The 19,943-nt window shown below is 36.6% G+C and overlaps 1 protein-coding gene across 19 annotated transcripts in view; it reads left to right on the top strand.

Annotated features, from left to right (window-relative positions):
- Positions 1-19,943, top strand: part of ZBTB20 (zinc finger and BTB domain containing 20) — a 726,721-nt gene that overhangs the window by 484,649 nt on the left and 222,129 nt on the right. For all 19 annotated transcript variants that reach the window (XM_081138873.1, XM_081138863.1, XM_081138860.1 and 16 more), the window contains one exon: positions 5,325-5,424. The gene's annotated coding sequence lies outside the window, so the exon portion shown is untranslated. The remainder of the gene's footprint in view (positions 1-5,324; positions 5,425-19,943) is intronic.

Genomic DNA, 19,943 nt, shown 5'->3' on the forward strand with positions numbered 1-19,943 from the left:
TAATTCCCTGAAGCTCTTGGGACTGAAAGATGGGGTGAGAAAAAACTAGAAGCTATAGGGGGAATTTTAGAAAGACAGGTGAAGGTTCAATATAAGGAAGAATATTTTGTGCAAATAGAAGAGTCCTAAAGCGGCATTTGGGTTGCCTGCGAGGCTGAGAGCCCAAGCTCCTGGCAGGACCCAGGCACAAACTTAGGCACCAGAGCGGGACTCAGAGCCCAGGCGATCTGAGTCCTCTGCACACTGCCCTGTGACCTAATGACTCGACATTAGGCATGGCATCTTTCTGAGTCGCTTTTTCATCCTTCCGAGTAAGAGTCCTGTGCTTGGGGAAACCCCTACGAGTAAAAACAAAACTAAACACACACGTAGAAATATCATTACAATATCGTTCCGTTTGTGTGAGCTGAGCCTCTCGTGATCTCCTCCGAACACGCACTAGAAAGGGCCCCAGGAATCTCGGGACAGATCCCGCTGAGCTCATTGTCCGCCACTGGTGGAGAAGAGCCGCCATGAGGCCCGTGGTATTGGGAAGGCGGCCGCTCAGGGCTTGCACCCCTTGGGCTGGAGGAGCTGCAGAGTCTTGCTTGGCAGCTGGGTTTGCATAGCTCTGCGCCGCGCACGGACGGGACCTGTGGCAAAGCTATCATTAGAGAGGAACAAAGCAGAGGGCTGAACAAAGGACGCACCCTGTGCCAAGTTTGAAGTTTAGACTGTCTCAGTAATCCTTGTCATGGTAAGAAAAATGTCCACCCCTTCCCCCACCTGAAAACAATAGCAGACAAGTGACAAAAGCAGGATCCCTGGAGGTAGCCTGGGAGCTGGGAGTAGGGTGAACTAAAGGCTGTCCACAGAAGCGAGAGAAAGGAGTTGGCATGGACACGAGGAGACGCGGCCAAACCCCCCGCATCCACAGCTCGGAGGTGCGGGGTTGGGTCAGAAGCAGTTTCACCTGCTCCCCAGGGTGTGAAAGCAGGAGCAGGTCAGGCCCGGGCCGAGGCGATGAGATCCTGATGCTCAGCTTTCCCAGAGGCCTCGGAGGGGTGGCAACACAGCTGGAGCCAGAGTGTTCTCATTGCCCCTTTTCTATCAAATTCTGGAGTGTCTACATTTACAGATTAAAATGTTATCCAGTCAGTCTAGAGGAAAGTCTTCTGAAGGCAGTGGAAATGACTAGTTGTTCTGTTGTTTAAGAGTGTAAGAGCTTGGGAGTAAGGGAAAACTAGTTTCAAAACTCTGCTACTTACAGATTTACGGTAAAGTATTTCAATTTCTCTGACTTTTAGTTCCAACCTGTGAAAAAGTAATAATCCGTACACCGTCGAGTTAGGTAAAGATTGCATTGCACATGTAAATTGTGTAACACGTGTAGTGTCTGGCAAATGATTATTAACAATAAAATCTTGATTCAGCAAGGACTGTCGTCCATTTCTGGAACATTCTGTCACCCACACTAGGCTCTGCCTCACTTCACTTCATGACGTTCTGCCTGGTTCTTGACATTTCACCCTCTGCTTCTCCAAATACTGTGAGCATCTGTCTCCCTGCTTCCAAACCTCATGCTTCTGTGTTTTTTAAGAGGTAAAGCTAGAATTATTTCTAAAATCAATACCAACAATAGACAAAAATTTAAATAACAGATAAGACACATACACGACTTTTAGGAAATGCTAACCTTGTTCTTAAGTTCTGAATGTCTTGTATAACGTTGACCCTGAGATCACTTATGTCAGGTGAACAAGGAATAGGGGTTATTCTTTTATCTTTCCCTCCCAAGGAGTAAAAGTGACTCTCCAAAAGTCACTCCTAGATCTTGGATGAAGAATCCAGTGTGACGACCTGCAAGGGTCTCCATTTACTATGAAAAAGTCAATCTAGAGGGGATGATCACAAGTGTTCATTTTATATTATAATACTTTTTATGCTTACAGTGTTTTCTGGATTTGGATTGGCCCTCTGGTTACCCCTCAGAATACAGGGAGAGGGCCCTGTAAATTCCCTTCTCAACAGTTAAAGCAGTCCTTGTCACTGAAACTCTCATATGTGAGGTCACATGTCAGTGTCTGTGACATAGTCAGGCCTTGGCTTCTCAGCATCCACTCATGACAAGTGCATTTATGTGTCCTGAAGCATATGGCCTTGATATATGATCCCAGGGCAAAAGAGCAAGGTATTTTAAGCTGGCCACAATTTTATTGACTCTCACAGGCTTGCTTTGTAGTCATTCCAATAAACTGGATGAGAAATTTCTGATGCTCCAAGCTCTCCAGTCCCCAGGACTCCATTTCATGATTCAGCGTCCAGCGACCAATGCAAGAGTGGGACACTGTGTGACACTGTGACCACAGGAATAAATAATCGCTTAGTGATTCTCTGTGAGGCAGAAAATTCTAAACATGGAGGAACCATTTCCCCCTGATGAGAGCCAGAAATCCTGCGAGTGCTTGAAATGGCATTCACAAGTCTGCATGGTAAACAGATAAAAACAGGAGCGCACCAGTTGCACAAATGACTTGCTTGTCACAAACTTGTCATTGCAGTCATCTAACATTCCTTTCACGGAGCCCGATGGAAAGTATGGAACAAACAGACCCTGCTGACGTTTTGGCTCTGCTAAGCCTTCCCCTGAGCTGAAGCATCTGCAGCATCTTCCTGTTCTAGACCCTTTATCTGCTGAAGTTAGCTGATACTGTACATGTCAAAGAAATGCCTGACTATTGCATTAACAAGTTGATGACAAGCAAGTTATTCCTGCCACTGAAATACTGCTGCTTTTAACGGGCTGCCATTTTGACCTTCACTTATTATACAGAAGAACCCTAACCGAGCAGAGCACGCGGAAAATACCAGTGATGTTGCCCCAGGCCTGCCAGATAAACACGGACCACCTGTCCAGGGCGGAGGTGCAGTGGCGTGGTGGACGCAGGCAGTTGCCCCAGGGTTATGGATGGGATTTCCTCCTAGAACCGTAAATGTCACAAACACATTGGACCATCTCAAGGATTCCTGAGATAAAGGGAACTGAACAGAAATGCATTTCCTCCCGCACCCCTCCACCCTACACACACGTGCGCACACATAGGGGTGTATATACTTTATAGGATGTTAATAGCTGGAAATGTTAATGTAAATCATATACCAGCTTCACACGTAGTTTTTTGCCAGTTCTTGCAGTTTCTCCTGTCAGTAGCCTCTCCCCAGCTCCTCATTCAGCATGACATCTGGAACTGTCTAAACCTAATCAGAACCATGCTCTTATCCTCTCAAAAGCGAGATACCAGCCTCCACAGAAACCGTCAGGAGCCCCAGGACACCACTGGTTCATCTCCAGCCTCGGCTGCCAGCAGGGAGTGCTCATACACTATGCAACTTCTGGCTCCTGTCTTTCTGTGTAAGGAGCCTTCCTCCCCTGGAGACCCACCGGTGGTGTCCCCAGAGTGTGCAGACTGGTGGGTCTCCGGCTTATCGGCACACAGATCCGAGCTGGAGCCTGTAACAGGAGCCTGGCCTGCTGCTTGAGTATTCTGCCTCAGCCGTGCCACAGGCATATCAGACCCTGGAACAATGGAACATTTGCCCTAAGACTCTGGCCTTTTCACAAAGCTGAGCTTCTCTTATTCACCAAGGTGTCAGGTGCCCTGTATTCTTTTTAGGCCCTTCCTTAAGGGCTGCTTGATAGTGTCTTATCTGGTTTAAATATTGACGGGAAACATTTGCATTCTCAGACATTTTCTGGCTTGTGCTCTACCTAGGTGCTTTCATTTTTTTAAAGTCTTGTGTAAAAACGATTATCATTGTTTAGCCATGAGAACCCAAATTTCTTGCCAAGGTAATGATGGGGCTTAACTTTCTTTTATATTTAGCAAATTGGCCACAGTACTGTCTCCCAGATGAAATGTTTTACTCCCATCCCAAATATCTCTAGCTGTAATCTAGACCTCAGCTTTGTTACCTCAGAAGACAGGTGGGAAGGGTGTGAGAAGAGGGTCCTGTGTTTTACACAGTTAAGTATATTGTCCCTGAAAAAGGAAATGAAAGTAGTCTGAGGCGGCACTTATATTTCTCTAAAAGAAAACATAGAAACAAATGATTTGGATTTTTAAATGGAGTTTTAGTGACTTTTTCTTTCTTTTGAAAGTTCCTAATAGGATTTCTGTAATGATCTCATGTTTTCCTTTTTTAATAGAACTTAAATGGCAAAGAAACGATATGCTATTTTTGATTTAGGGAAAAAATAAAAATCTTTTTTATGGGAACTCTCTTTTTAAATACACATTAGGGAATAGATAATGGGAACAACAAAAAATGTTCTGTCTTCCTATTTAGAGGGATAGCTGATTAGTGTATGTGTATGTGTTTTTAATATATATTTACTTACTTGAGTGTTTAGTTGTCTTTTTATTTTAAGAAAGCAAGAAAGGAAGGAAGGAAGAAAAGAAAAATTCTTATGCTGGAGTAATTTCATTAGATTCATAGACTTTAGGACAAGAAAGGAGCTTGATGGTAGGGCTGTGACTGTATCACACTCCCACTTTCACGATGTGGATACTGAGACCCCAAGGCGTTTAATCACATAAGCAAAGACCAGCAATAGGACTGTGGTAGGGCTGGACCTAACTCAAGACCTGACCTTCAATTCAGACATTACTCTCTCAGAAATTACATTAAAACTGTAAAAACTTTCTTTTAAACAGGACAGTCTTATTGGAATAATTTACATTGATGTGCTTAAGTCTAATAGGATATTTGCTTTTGGAATAACTGGGGCTGTGAACTGGCTAAGCCAACTTAGGGATATATACTTGAACAGTTCAGAGACATTTCTTCCTAAGCTGTATTTTATCTGAGTTGTGTAAGGAACTGTTATAATTTCAATTAATTTTTTTCTGTTACAAGATTTCAAAGGAATACTCCATTCCCATTTAGGCACCTGAAAACATATATTTTTAATGGGTCTGTTCCCTTAGTAAGTACTCATTTAAAAAGGTCATATTCTAACATTCTTGGAGATAAAAGACCTTTTATTAGATTAAAAGAAATCTGTCCTTTATTCACACTTTTAGCTGTGTTTCGGTTGGTTCTGGTAATTGTCAGTTTTGACAAAACACTGATTAAGTCAAAACATCAATGGTTTTGTTTGTTTTGGTTCCTTTGGTTTAACACACGGGGATAAATAAAAAATGTATTTACTTTTTTGTAGCTATGATAATTATATACCCTATTTTTCATTTATGCAAAACTTATTTTTAAGGGTTTTCTCTTTGTTTCATTTCTCCATTTTTGCATTTTCCAAACATCTGTACCGTGGCTGATGGCGAAAGTAGCAGTGACTGGCGCTTTTCCTCCACGTTTTGAGAGAAAGAGAATTGGCTGGAATAACACCTTGCTGTCCATATGGTCGACTTGAAATACTGCATTGAAAAGGTATTGTCTCTTTTTCTTTTCTGAAACCAGAGGTGAAACCCACAAACAAATAGCCATGTTGATGCCAAACCACCTGTTGATTCACATCAGACAAGTCCTTGGCAGTGCATTCCCCACATCATCAGTTGAAAAATCTAAATGGATGGTTGTTCTTTGTGCGTTGGTAGCATCATATCAACAATATATACTGCCGATCACTCACTTAAAAAAGCCTAGGTTCTACAGGTAGTCAAGAAATGAACTGAATCTTGCTTTTGAATTCAACAAAATGATCACTTTGTAAGTATGTTTGACTATGAAGTGGTTATTGATTCTTGCAATATTAGAATCTGTTGTCAAGGACAGTTCCTTGATTAATTCTAGTTAGGAAAAGCTGTAGCCTTTGTCTTATCAATTATTTTAATGTAAAATATGTCAAACACATAAAAGTATAAGGAATAATGTGTATATGCAAGAATTCAGCACCCGGGGTAGGGTTAAACAAATCTTAATTAATTTGTAACATTTATTTCTAAACCTCTTTTATCTTTTATTTTTCCATTACAAGTCACATACAGTGAAGTGCACAAATTAAATGCACAGATAGCTTGATGAGCTTTTATGTAAATATACATCCATGTGGCACCATCTAATCCAAGATACAAAACAGTCCTCATACCTAGGAAAGTTCCCTCATTTCCCCTTGCAGGTGATATTCTCCAAAGCTTTAACAAAAGGTTGAAAACAACCAAAACTATTCTGGCCTCTATTGTCAAGAATAAGTTTACATAAGCCATATATGATGGCTTGTATAAAATGCATCCTACTATATGCAAAACAAAAGTTTGTTTATTGAGTCTCTCATTGTTAGACATGTGTTCAGTGTTTCCCAATCACAACCAATATTGCAGTTAACATTTTTATACATGATTAAACATAGAGAAGAATTGGTAAACTGTAAGAAATAATGCATTTTCAACTTTACGAGGGATTGTAAAATTTCTTTCCAAAGTGGTAGTACTAACATATTCTCATGAGCAATCTATGAGAACTTCTCCATATGTTTCACAGCTTTTGGAATGGGCAGACTTAAAATTTGTGTCACTCAGATGGGTATTAAATAGTATCTTTTAGAAGTTTTTTCGCTTATAATTTATTGAGGTTTGCTCTTGTGTGTTGCCTATTTGTATCTTTGCCCATCTTCCTACTGGGTTGTTTTGCTATTGTTTGGATGACTTTTGGTTTTGGTTTTTGTTGTTTTAATATTCTGGAATCCCATCCTTTGGGCAATATAGAATACAAATATCTCTTCCCTATTTGTAGTTCTCTTTTAACTCTTTCTGTACTAGTATTTATTTTTAAGAGCTTCTAATTTTAATGCAGTTAAGTTCATTGGTATTTTTCCTTTATGGTGTGTGCTTTTATGTCATTTAAGAAATCCTTCCATATGACAAGGTTATTATAAACCTTCCTATATTTTGTTCTAACAGTTTTAAAGCATTGCCTTTCTAGATCTCTAATCTTCTTCACATTTGTTTTGTATATGGTATCTTATATGCATCCTATTTTAATTCTTCTTCATTTATCAAATTAGTCATCCTTACTACTAATTGGTAATGCCATCTTTCCCCTACATCAAATCTGTTTTTAGGATCTTTATTTCATCCAGTGGACTGTTTTTCTCTATTCTTGTACTAACACTGTAGTGCCTTAATTACCATAGCTTTATAACATTCTTGTTATTTGGTGAAGTAAATCTCTCTACATTGTTTTCTTTAAAGTTCTCATGGTTTTTCTTGGCCTTTTGCTATTCAATATGAATGTTAGGGGTAGTTAGTCAAGTTTGGCAAAAGCCCTGCTGAATTTTATTTGTAATTACCTTAACTTTAGAGAATAATCTGGGGGAGAATTGACAGTTTATAACATTGTATCTTTCTGCCCATTAACACACTATCTTTCTCTATTGAATCAGATCTTCTTTCATGTTCCTTAATGATTTTTTATAGTTTTCACCCTATAGGTCTTGCTTGAACCTGTTTTGTTAGATGTCTTCTCATATAACTTAGATTTTGTTGCTATTATATATAGAATTGGTTTTTATTTCATTGTTTATTGGTTATTATTAGTGCATATTTAGCAACTTTGCTGAACTCTCTTATTAATTCAAAGGCTAAACCGGAAACTCTCTTAGGTTTTCTACATAGATGCATATACTATCAATAAATAATGACAGCTTTTTCCCTTAAATTTCAATTGTTCAATGTTTGGTATCTTTTTCCTGTCATATTGCATTACTAAGACCTCTGTGCAGTGCTGAATAGAAACTGTGATATTAGGAATATCTATTCTGTTTCTTTAATAAAAATGTTTTGGAAATTTGATATTTGCTTAAGGGTTTTGATAAATCAAAACTATTGTGTCAAGGAAATTTTTACCATCTATTTATAATTTGCTAACATTTTTAATTATAAAAATATTGAATGCATTTTCTGTATCAATAATATAATAATATTTCCCATTAATGTGTTAATATTTTATATGATATTAGTTGATATATTTCCTGATATTAAACATTTCTTACATTCCTGGAGAAAAATTTACTTGGTCTCGGTGGGTTTTTTAAACCACTGTTGAGTTTAATTTGGTGATATTTTATGTAGTATGTTTGCATGGGGAGATTTGCTTTTAGTTTTCCTTTTTAAACTGTTATTGTAGAGTTTTGGTGTCATGGTAATATCAGCCTCATAAAATAAGTTGAGCAGCATTTTTTCTTTCTTTTTTTTTTCTTTTCTATTTCTGACACCATTTTTATATTATAAGGATTATCTATTCTAAAGATTTGGTTAACCTTGCCTCTAAAATCACCTTGACCTGGCATTTTCTGTCAGCAGGAGGTAGATAGTATATGGTGAATTTTGATTATCTCTTCATTTACTTCCATGGTTATCGATTTATTCAAGTGTTCTGTTTCTTCTTAAGTCATTTTGGGGAATTTTTTTATTTTTTAGAAAAGTGCACAATTAACAGTTAATCTGCACTTTCACATTTATTTGCATAAAGTTGTTTATAACAGTCTGATGATTTTTAATTTTATTTTTATGCCCCCCTCTTATTCCTAATATTCATCTGAGCTTTTTCTCTTCCTTTACTAGTTGTTAGACATTATTTTGTTTTATTTGCTTTTCTTAAAATCTGGCTTTTGATTTTGCTCATCTATTTTATTGTCTTTTTATATTCTATATCATTCCTTTCAGCTTTTGTCAACACTGTTTTCTTCATTCTACTTCCTTATAATTTAGATGATTTTTCTTTTCCTAGGTTTCTGACTTGAATTATTACTCATTTATATTCAATACTTTTTATTATTTTTAAAAATGAATTTTAGTCTCTAAATTCTTCAGGTTTCTAATTAGCTGTATAACAGATTTTAATATGTAGTTTTTTTCAGTTTTAAATATTTTATAATGTCTGTTTTGATTCATTTTTACCGCATGAGTTTTTTAGAGGTGTGTGTTTTCACTTTCTAAACATTTATTTGCTGTTTCTCTTCCTGATTCTGAATTAAATTGCATTATTATGATGGGATTTGTCTTATATGGTTTTAAATGGAAAAATATTTTTTGTGACCCTGGTATGTGGATTTTACTGCTGGGCTTGAAATGTATAGGTGACTTATCTGTTTCTTTAGTGATCTTGCTGACATTTTTATATGTATACCTAACTACATGATTTTTAAATTCCACTTTGTAGTATTTCTGGCTTTCCCCACAGTGTTTAAAAAAAAAAAAAAATGCCTAACGTGTTTTACCTACTTACTAAGTATCAATTTTGTTATGTAACTGTTGAATGAAGGTTTCGTTTTACCTATTTGTTGTAAACATATACAGAAGTAGTTGTCATTGATTTTTATACTCAGCACTTAATTATATTTACTCCTATATTTCAGTTAACATTGCTCCCACCATTCTTGGATTCTATGGTTTCATTTCTTCTTGTGGAATTACACTTTTTAGTAATTATCTAAGGAGAGGCCTGGGTAGTACACTTTTTTTGTATATCTAAAAATACCTATATTTTATCTCTAATATTAAATAACAATGTATCTGGGTATATTTGCTCAGCATTTGAAGGTATTACTCAGTTATATCTTAGGCTGTGGTTCTGTCATTTATCATTACTTACAAGAAATCTGCCATCTATTTTTCATCTCTTTGTAGGTATCTACCTTTTTCCTATAGTAACTTTTAAGAGTTTTTCTATATCTTATCTTTAATATCTTATAGTTCTTCTGAAATGTGTTTAGATGTGAAATTAGTTTTAATTATTAGTTTTGAATTCAGGATATACTTTCTAATCTCAGGACTCTTAATTCTGGAAAATTCTCACCTATTATCGTTTTTTTATTGTTTCTTTGTCATTGCCTTCATTTTCTTTTGAGATTCTTATAAGATATATATTGATATTTCCCAGGAATTTATTCTATCTCAACTGCTTTTTTTAGTTTCTAAAAATATATTTTACTTTCTGTGATTTTTATTCCAAATTAATCTTTTTAAAAAAAAAAAAAAATGTTTTTATTGATTTAGAGAGCGAGTGAAGGAGGGGAGAGAGAGAAACTTCAGTCGGCTGCCTCCTGCACACCCCCTAAAGGGGACTGAGCCTGCAACCCGGGCATGTGCCCTGACCAGGAATCAAACCGGTGACCTCTTGGTGCCTGGGACGATGCTCAGTCCACTGAGCCACATTGACGGGGCCTGAGTAAATTTCTTAACATTATCTTCTAACTCACTCTTCTTGAAATTGCCCAATCTTAAATTATCCTATCTAATACATTTTTATATCAATAAACATTTTTTATTTTTAGATTTCTATTTGGTTTTTTATTCACTTATCTTATTGCTGTCTGTTTTTATTTAATCATTCTTATTCTTTTATAGTATGATTAATTTATTTCTTTCTGAGCAATATAAACATACTCATGTTGAAGTCATCGTCGGCAATTCTTTATAAAAATCTATCTGAAGTGAATGTTCCAGTGATTAATTTTGTTGGTTGTTGTGGGTGGTTTTTTTAAATTTTTTTCCTTACTGTCCTTGTTTTATTGGATGTATTGGGGTTACATTGATCAATGAAATTATATAGGTTCCAAGTGTACAGTTCTATAATACGTCCTCTGCACATTGCACTGGGCTCTCAGCCTCCAAAGTCTGATCTCCTTCCATCAGCATCTCGCCCTCATTTACCCTCTGCCACCTGCTCCCCTCCCTCCCCTCCCCTTTGCAAATCACCGCACTGTTGTCTGTGTCTAGGAGGCTTTTCTGGGTTTTGTTGTTTTTATGTTGCTTAATCCCTTCACCTAATTCACCCAACCCCCCAGCATCCTTCCCCTCTGACAACTGCCAGTCTGTTTTCTGTATCTGAGTCTGTTTCTATTTTGTTTGTTTATTTTGTTCCTTAGATTCCACATATAAGTGAAATCATATAGTGTTTGTCTTTCTCTGACTGGTTTATTTCACTTAGCGTAATACCCTGTAGGTCCATCTGTGCTGTCATGGTAAGATTTCTTTTTTATGGCTGAGTAGTATTCCATTGTGTAAATGCACCACAGTTTTTTTATCCAGTCATCTGCTGATGGGAACTTGGGCTGCTCCCAGATCTTGGCTATTGTAAGTAGCACTGCGGTGATCATAGGGGTGTATACTGTTTTCCACAGTGGCTGCATCATTCTGCATTTCTCCCAACAGTGCATGTTTTCTCTGCATCCTTGCCAACACTTGTTGTTTGTTGATTTATTTATGATAGCCATTCTGACAGGTGTGAGGTGATATCTCTTGGTTTTAATTTGCATTTCTCTGTTGATCAGTGACACTGAACATCTTTTCATATGTCTGTTGGCCATCTGTATGTCCCCTTTGGACCTTACTATTCTTATCCTTTAAGCAGCATTTGACACTTTGAAATTCTTCTCCCTTGGCTTCCCTTGTACTAGACCATCCTGCTCCTCTGTCTAAATTGGAGACTCCTTTAATGTACATTCACAGGGTCTTTTTTGATGACCAGCATACATGTCTCCTTCCTACTAGCTTCTCATTTGCCTTCTGTATAGTTGTGTTTCCCACTCTCCAATGTATGCAGTCTTAGTGTGACTGTCAATTTTGATGTCTTGTCCTCTTAGTGGGGTCCAGTAGATTTGGACTCAAGCCCAACCTATGGAACTTCTATTCCTGTACCTTTAAATTTGAGTGGAAGACCCAGGATTGGGAAAAGATGGTTGAAATGCATTTATTCTAGCAGTAGTGATTGGATAAGATAATTGAACAGTTTTTACTCACTATTTCTACTAATGAATTACTTTATTAGCCCTCCCATAAATTGTTTCTTTGTTTAAATCAGCCAGAATTGGCTTCTGTTTGTAATGAAAGAATCCCTTTGGATGTCCACTTTTCTCTCCAACCTTGGAAGAATTATCCCTGTTCCTTATTTTAGTTGCCATGTTAATTCTTTTCCATGTTCCAAATCAACATATTAAGCTCTATCACACATGCTCCAATCCACTGCTGTCCATGTCTAATTAATAGTGTTAGAGTTCTATCAAATATTTGACATATTTAAAACAAACCCCATTTTTTCCCCCAAAATGGTTTTCTTTTTCTACTTCCTTTCTTTTAATGCCAGAACCTTTCTCAAAGACTTACTCTTATGATGACTACACATCTAATCACCTGCCAAATTATTGATTCTATAAGAGGTACACTCAAGTGCCAGCGAGTTGTACTCTAAGAACTTGGAAATTAGAAACATGAGTTTGCTCTCAGAATTAAACCATGAAATCTTTAAGACCCTTGCTAATAGTAGCTATAACATTTATTGCGTGATTACTACATTCCAGGAATGATGTTAAGTCCTTTTCACGTATTATCATAAGTAGCCATTCATTAATTTTGTTGGCGGTAGGTATTTTTATTCTCAGAGAAGTTATATCTATTAAGATTCTTTAGTTGTAAATAATGGAAATTTACTGGCAATTTAAACCAAAAAGAATGTTGCAAAAACATCAAAAACTTACAGAAATAATGGGAAGGCATAAGAAGCCAGTTTGGAAATGCATTTTTTGCTACGTTTCACAATATTTTTTTTGCAGGTTAATATTGGTCATAGGCTTTTTTTTGTCTTGTCGTTTGGTTTTCTCTCTTTCTTTCTGCCTCCGGCCCTCTCTCCTCTCTCTCTCTTTCTATTTGTTCATACATTTCTAACTAGTGGTTTTGCAGTTGCCTGTATCTGGATTCCTGGGTTCCTAGTCTCAATCCAAATCTTAGAATGGTAGCTTTCAACTTCTTCCCTTTCATAAGATCATGAAGCTGTGTTTTAATTCTCTCATCTCTCAGTACCTGCAGCTCTATATAAGCTATTGCCCCAGGCAGAGTTGGACACATTTTTTACAGCCTGTTGGTGAAATAGTGAGCCAGGCTCAGGTCCACCATTTCACACTGAGCCTCTTTGGCCGCATTGCTTACTCCAAAGAGCTCAACTCAGCTACCTCTGTGTGCTTCTGGATCCAGATTTCAGCAAGCTTATGGCTTCAGCCCACTTTGCTGCTCTTAGTTTTTTTGCAGAAATGATCACCATCTTTTAAAGTCTCAGTCCATCTCTTAGCTTTCTTATTTTGTATTGAATCAATTTTTTCAGTTAACAATATATCTTGGACAATACTCTTGGTTTTTTACATCTCCAATATTTAGATACATTATTTTAAAACAAATATTATATATAATAGTTATTGTTATTGAATGTTTAGTTGTGCTAGTCACTGAACTTTATACATATTATTTTATTCAATTCTCTCTATAATCAGTAATTTTTATTCCCATTTTATAAACTGAGAAATTGAGGCAAATAGGCTAAATAATTCCCCTTTAGAAAAGAGGTTATAACTAGTAAATGTCAGAAGTAAGATTTGAGCTAAGTTTTCTCCACTGTCAAAAACGGTGCTCTTAAAGTACCTATCTTATGTTTAGATTTTGTGGAGTTTTTGTTTGTTTGTTTGTTTTTAAATATATCTTTATTGATTTCAGAGAGAGGAAGGGAGAGGGAGAGAAAGAGAGAGAAACATCAATGATGAGAATTATTGATCAGCTGCCTCCTGCACGCCCCCAACTGGGGATCGAGCCCGCAACCCGGGCATGTGCCCTGACCGGGAATCGAACCTCAGTCTCCTGGATCCTAGGTCGATGCTCAACCGCTGAGCCACTCCCGGACGGGCAGATTTAGTGGAGTTTTTTAAACCTATGTTATGGAATTTATTTTTAATACATTAATTAAATTAACTAATATTTATTATAAAAATAAATCTGGTTCTATCTCAGAAATTTTATTTAATCTCTGTGTTTTTATGCATCATTGTTTCTCTCTCCCTTTCTCTCTCAATAGATGACAGTTTTGTTTGTTATAAATCTAGTAATTTGAAAGTTTGAAAGCATAATTCTTCTAGTAATGATTGCTTTTATTTAAAAAAAATTTAGGCCTATTTCCATTAATTATCATCATTAATGAAATTGTATGCTATAGGAAATGAGAAATTTAGGGTGCATCTTCACCCTTCTCCTCCCAGTTTCTCATATTTTGTTATAATGTATTATATTTTTATCTCATGTATAGTTTATTATTTATTTTTATGATACAGCTGTGGAGAGGATAATCACAAAGAGCTGGGGCATTTTTTTAAATAGTAGAGAGCTTCTAACACAAAGTAGGTGCTCAGTAAATACTTGTTATGTGTGAAATGAATGGACCTGTTTTGCGTGCACATGCATGTACACAGAGAAAGAAAGCGTAGCTGAGATCTCTTTAGAGTGTCCCTCTACTGCTGGATGACCCACCTGCTCACTTAAACTTCAGATTTTGTAAATGGTTGAATAGCCATATGATTTAGTAAATACTCTTGCTGTCAGGCAAACACAACCCTTTACGATCAATAAGCCCCTATTCAAGTTAGTACCATTCATAGCTCTTTCCACATTTGCCCCTTCTGCCCTGCCCTATCCCTACAAATAATAAATATATTTGGCAACTCTCAGTCTCATATCAGTGACTATTGTTAAGTTTTCATTTGACAAATACTGTGTGATTCTTGAATATGAAATAGTGATTAAATAGCAATCGTTGGATCATAGTCAATTGCTAACAGCCCATGTTCTTCCAGAATAGTTCATGTTGTTAACTTTTTAAATAGAGGCATTTTGAGGTAGTTCTTATTGTTTTATTTTTTAAGGATAGTTCTTAAAATTCCCAGTTATAGTCAAAGGAAATCCTCTCTAGAAGTCAGTAAGAAAATTTGATTTTCCATTGAATATCACTAGGTGTTACCAAGAAACTTAATGATGATCAACAACATGGTAGAATAAAAATGGTGATGCTACTATTGTAGAAAATCGTACTAATAAAACAATGTAGATTAGCAGAAAAAGTAAGGAAGTATAAACTAGGTCGTTTGCCGGTGTGCAAATTTTATGGAAATTTTAATGACATTTGGTCGATTTATAAGAAGTACAGATTATTTGTGTTTATAAGAACTCTCAAGCCTTCCATGTGGCACAATTTTAACAATCTTTTATATGTAAGAACAGATTAAAATTATACTGTCTTCCTAGCTGTTTCTGTTCTTTAAATTGTAAAAGTGATTTTTATTACTATCTATTTATAAGGCACTGAACTTGGAATCAGGAGACTTGGTTCTGTCATTAGCTAGCTGTATGACCTCGGGTAATTCATTCAACTCTGAGTCAGTTTCTTCATGTTACATGTGAAGAGGTAGGTTTGATGCTCTGTAAAGCCCCTCACAGTGTATATGTCTAGTATTGGGCATTGTGTGTGTCTCTCTCCCATACATAAATACCTACATGTATAAACTTAACTGCATATATTGTTTCAAACATCAATATCCTAAGTTTTCCAACAGAATTTATAAGGAAATATCCAAGAATGGGATTCATTTTTCCTGAATAAGGCAGTTTAATTTAGCCAATTGATAAATACCTGGGAGCTAGTCTGGGTTCTTGATCAGGACTGACATGATAAAAGCAGCATTTTCTAAAGTGCTGTTAGATAGCAGTCTACAGAAGGTCAGAACGGAAGCAGTCTGGAATAGAGACCAGGTAGCCATTGTGCCATAGTTCAGGATGAGACAGGAAGAGTCCAGAGCACAGTGATAGCATCAGAGATGAAGCAGAAGAAATGAAATAAAGATACTGAGATATATATTTGTTAAGTAGAACATCTGAAAAGATTGTTAAAAATCATGAAAGAGGAAACATAAATGTCTAGTAAACATGTGAAAAATATTTTAACTCACTAGCTCTCAAAGACATGATTTATAAAAATAATAATTCTCAATGCTAGTGAGAGTACAGTAAAACTGGCATTCATATAATAGGGATATTGTCATAAAATCCTGTAAAGTAATATGGCACTATAGTATCAAGAACCTTTTTTTTAATGTATCCTTTGACCCAATAATTATACTTCTAGGAATCTATCTACAGGAAATAAAATTTAGACAAAGATGTATTTATACATAAAATATTCATTACAATGTAATTTATAAAACTGAAATAAGGGAACAACAATTTTAAATATTTCATCAGAAAAATTATTAAACAATTTCTGGAGCATCTATATATATTATTGCATATAATAATTATTAATTAGATAGTTATTAAAGATATTTTGAAGCCTTTTAAACTAGAAAATACACATGAAATAATGTAACTAAAAATATCTGATCCAAAAGAAACCTATATACCTAATATGATCCCAAAATAGAAAGATGAAAGTATTAGGTTATAATCAAAAGGAACACATTAAACAATAGTTACCTCTGTATGGTAGAATTAAGTGATTTTTTTTCCTTAAACTTTCTAAATGTCCTAAAAAATACTCTGAATAAAGAAAATAAAAATATGAACAAACATCAAATCATCTAATTCCAAATTTGATAATAATTCACCTTAAGAAAAGAATGCATGTCTACTATTTGCCACCTCTTAAAAAGATTCAAATGTTGTGCTTTCCCTATTTATTAAGCTCTTGAAATATCTAAGACAGAGATTTTAGGAGTCATATCATATTGACTATGATATATATTTTCTGAATCGTATCACATTGTTTCTATTGCCCAGTGTTTTTCAGAGTCTTTTTTTTTCCCTTTTGGATTCCTGCACACTTGCCTTAGGTTACCAGCCTGCACTTGGAGATTCCAGAACCTCATGTTCCTTCGTCCATCAGTCAGTTCTGACATTAATATGCTCAAACCACATTTACATGTACGTGAGATTATCACAAGGGAAGAAATCGAGATCACGCCTTATGTTTTCAGTTGCTTGAACTTCTAAATTTGTCATTGTGTAAAAAGTTCATCATCTAATAATAGAACTTTGAGTAACTGAAACATGAAAATGAAGTAAAGGGCACAGCCAATATCACTATAGAGTCACCTCTATCGGATGGAAAGAACTACTACTGATAAAATCTATCAGGCACCCATCTTGGCCACTCTATGTAAGAAAAAAATAAACATAACAACTTACTTGGCTCTGTACCCAGAATTTAGCCAAAAAACAAAACAAAAAACCCAGTTGGATGCCAAAAAGAATAAACCAGATAAAGTTTTATCAGCCCAAAATATACAATTAACTCAGTCTGCCTCTTTTCTAACCAAACCGTATAAGTAAAAATGTTATGTTTTTTAAAAGTCTAAATTCCTTACACTAGCCGATGGCAAAGTGCTGGGGGAACTAAAAATTTCCAGACCGCACCCTCTTTTCCTTCTTCTGCCAGGAGAACCAACCACCCTTTCTTTAGCTCAGGCCTCCCCTGACTGCAAGTTAGCCCAGAGCCGCTTGGACACAAGCTCATCTTTTTCAGAACTGTAAGTCCAGTGACGGCAGAGGCTGTGTCCTGTTTGCCTCCGTTACCTCAGGTTCTGGCAAAGTGCATGATCGCTGAATGATCTAATGAAAGATTAGCTGTTTAATTTAGATGATTTTAGTAGCTATAAAAATAATCTAAGGAAAAAGTTACTTGGATACAAATGTTCACACCCTATGTATTATTATATAACCAATTTTATTAGCATTTAGGCAAGGTCTTTTTACAAGGATGCTATCACCGAATCCTGAACATCTTTGGGAGTAAACATCTTCCAAGAACATATTTTCCTGCAAGGCTATGAGTAAAAGCAGTGTAGTTGTTAAGAGCTCTTGCGATGATTAGTGTGACACCCATAACAAGTTACTAAATCTCTTTGAATCTCAATTTCCTCATCTGAAAGATGGGAATAGTAATAATACTTACCTCGGAGTCCTTGCTGTGGGGATTGGATGAGATCTCACATATTAAACAGCCTGGCTTGGCCCTTGGGCTGTTATTACTAGAATTAATGCCTCCCAGGAAAGCTGCTTATATTTGCACACACATCTTGACAACTACAACAGAGGATACGGGTATACCAGCAGGGCTCTCAGTGGACATAGAATTAGAGAGCTTAATGCAGCAACCAGTGCTTCTCAGGCTTCAGTAGCGTAAGAGTTACTTGGGAAGCTCTTTTAATATGTAGTTGTTTGAGTTTCACCTCAAGACATACTCATGCAGTTTATTTGCTCTGGGCTGAGACCCTGAAATGTGTTCTTTTCACATGCTCCTCTTGAGATTCTGGTGTAGCTTATCCCAGACCAAGTTCTTACTAACCCTGGAATCGTGACTCCATCGCAGCCTTGATTGCAGATCGCCTCCAGCCCGAGGCCTCCAGCCCCGGGAATCCCAGTCAATATTATATGGCTGGGCTGCCCCCACCCCCGCCCCACCCGACCGAAAGCAGAGAAGAATGGGGAAGATACAGTCAATTGGGAAAACTTGAGTAACTACAGTAAATTATCTGTTATTTTGTATTATTTTGACTAATGATCGTCTGCATTTGTCCAAAAGTGAGCTGACTTGAGAAGTAAGCTTGAACTTTGGAACACCGGTTCCCCCCCGTAACTGCAGAATGACTGGCTATATAGTGAAGTTTATCCCTTCTTTTTCCATGGAATTGCTCTCTATGGAACATAGATGAGTAAGCACAATTGAAGTGCAAAGTGTTAAATGCACGCTTCAATTTAGTCAGTGCGTTTGCACATTGAAGTAATTAGGATGTATTTGAAAGCATTCTGCTTGCACTGCCTTGTTCTCCATTTCCTACAAATCAAATTAGTGAGGGGGAGATTGGATTTTGACATCATTTTGAAAATATTTTCTTTTTCTTTTTTAAATTTTCTTAGTATTGTATTTTTACAAAGTTCAAAACACAACCAACTGTGACTAAATTCATAAAAACAAAACAAGAAGTTTCATAGTGCAAGAAAATGAAAAACAGCACAGAGTAACAGGCAGTAGAGCAACGTAAATCATACCTCACCAATGCAGTTGTAATAACACACCTTATCCGTGTCTGATCAATTAATAGCAAATGCTTATTCAAGTAGTAAATAGCACATTCTTTCACTTTGAGAGCTCCAAATGCAATTTTTTCATCATGGGTCAAATAAATATGAAAAGACAGTCAGATCCACTGAGAAAAATCTTAACTATCTCCTGTTTTCATTGTACTATATGTGATGCAATGAACGAATATAAACAAAGATTAGGAAGGGTGCTTCCTTTGTTTGCTAACAAAGCATTCAAGCTAGATTGCTTATTTTTTACATAGTTCTATTTGGCAGAACCAAGAAATGTTATGAAGCTGTGTGTCATAGACAAAGACAGGCCTGAGCTTATGTCCCAACTCTCCACATTGTCTGCATTATCTGTAATAATTGACAAATGATTTCACCTCTCTGAGCCTCAGCCTTCACATCTGTAAAGTGAAGGTAATATCAACACTGCAGAGTCATTTTCCTGACATGCAACAGTGTACTCAGAGTGCCTGGAGTTTAGTAGGTACTCAATAAATGGCAGTTACTATTAATGCAGGAAAGAAAATTTGGCACGATAAGAGTCCAAAATCTTCAGAGAAAATAAGACTAAACAAAAAATATTCCGTCATCTCACTTTCCTACGGCTATATACAAGAGTCACAGATTTTACCATAGAATTTTATGGGATTTCTACAAAAGGGATTGTTTTACCTGTATAGCCTTCCTGCCACCCAAATTGTTGTCCTTAGTGCAAATCAGTGACCTCAAAATACATGTTGAGCCCAGCCGGGCGTGGCTCAGCGGTTGAGCACTGACCTAGGATCCAGGAGATGACGGTTCGATTCCCGGTCAGGGCGCATGCCCAAGTTGCGGGCTCAATCCTCAGTCGGGGGCGTGCAGGAGGCAGCCAATCAATGACTCTCTCACCACTGATGTTTCTATCTCTCTCTCTCCCTCCCCCTTCCTCTCTCTGAAATCAATAAAGATGTATTTAAGAAAACAAAAACATGTTGAGAAATTCCCTTTATATTATTGAAGTATATATTTGAATGACTGTAATTTCTAGTACAAATTATCATTTCTTTTGTTGTA

Source organism: Miniopterus schreibersii (genome assembly GCF_964146895.1).
Source record: "Miniopterus schreibersii genome assembly, chromosome: 5".
In the NCBI taxonomy this organism is placed as follows: domain Eukaryota; kingdom Metazoa; phylum Chordata; class Mammalia; order Chiroptera; family Miniopteridae; genus Miniopterus; species Miniopterus schreibersii.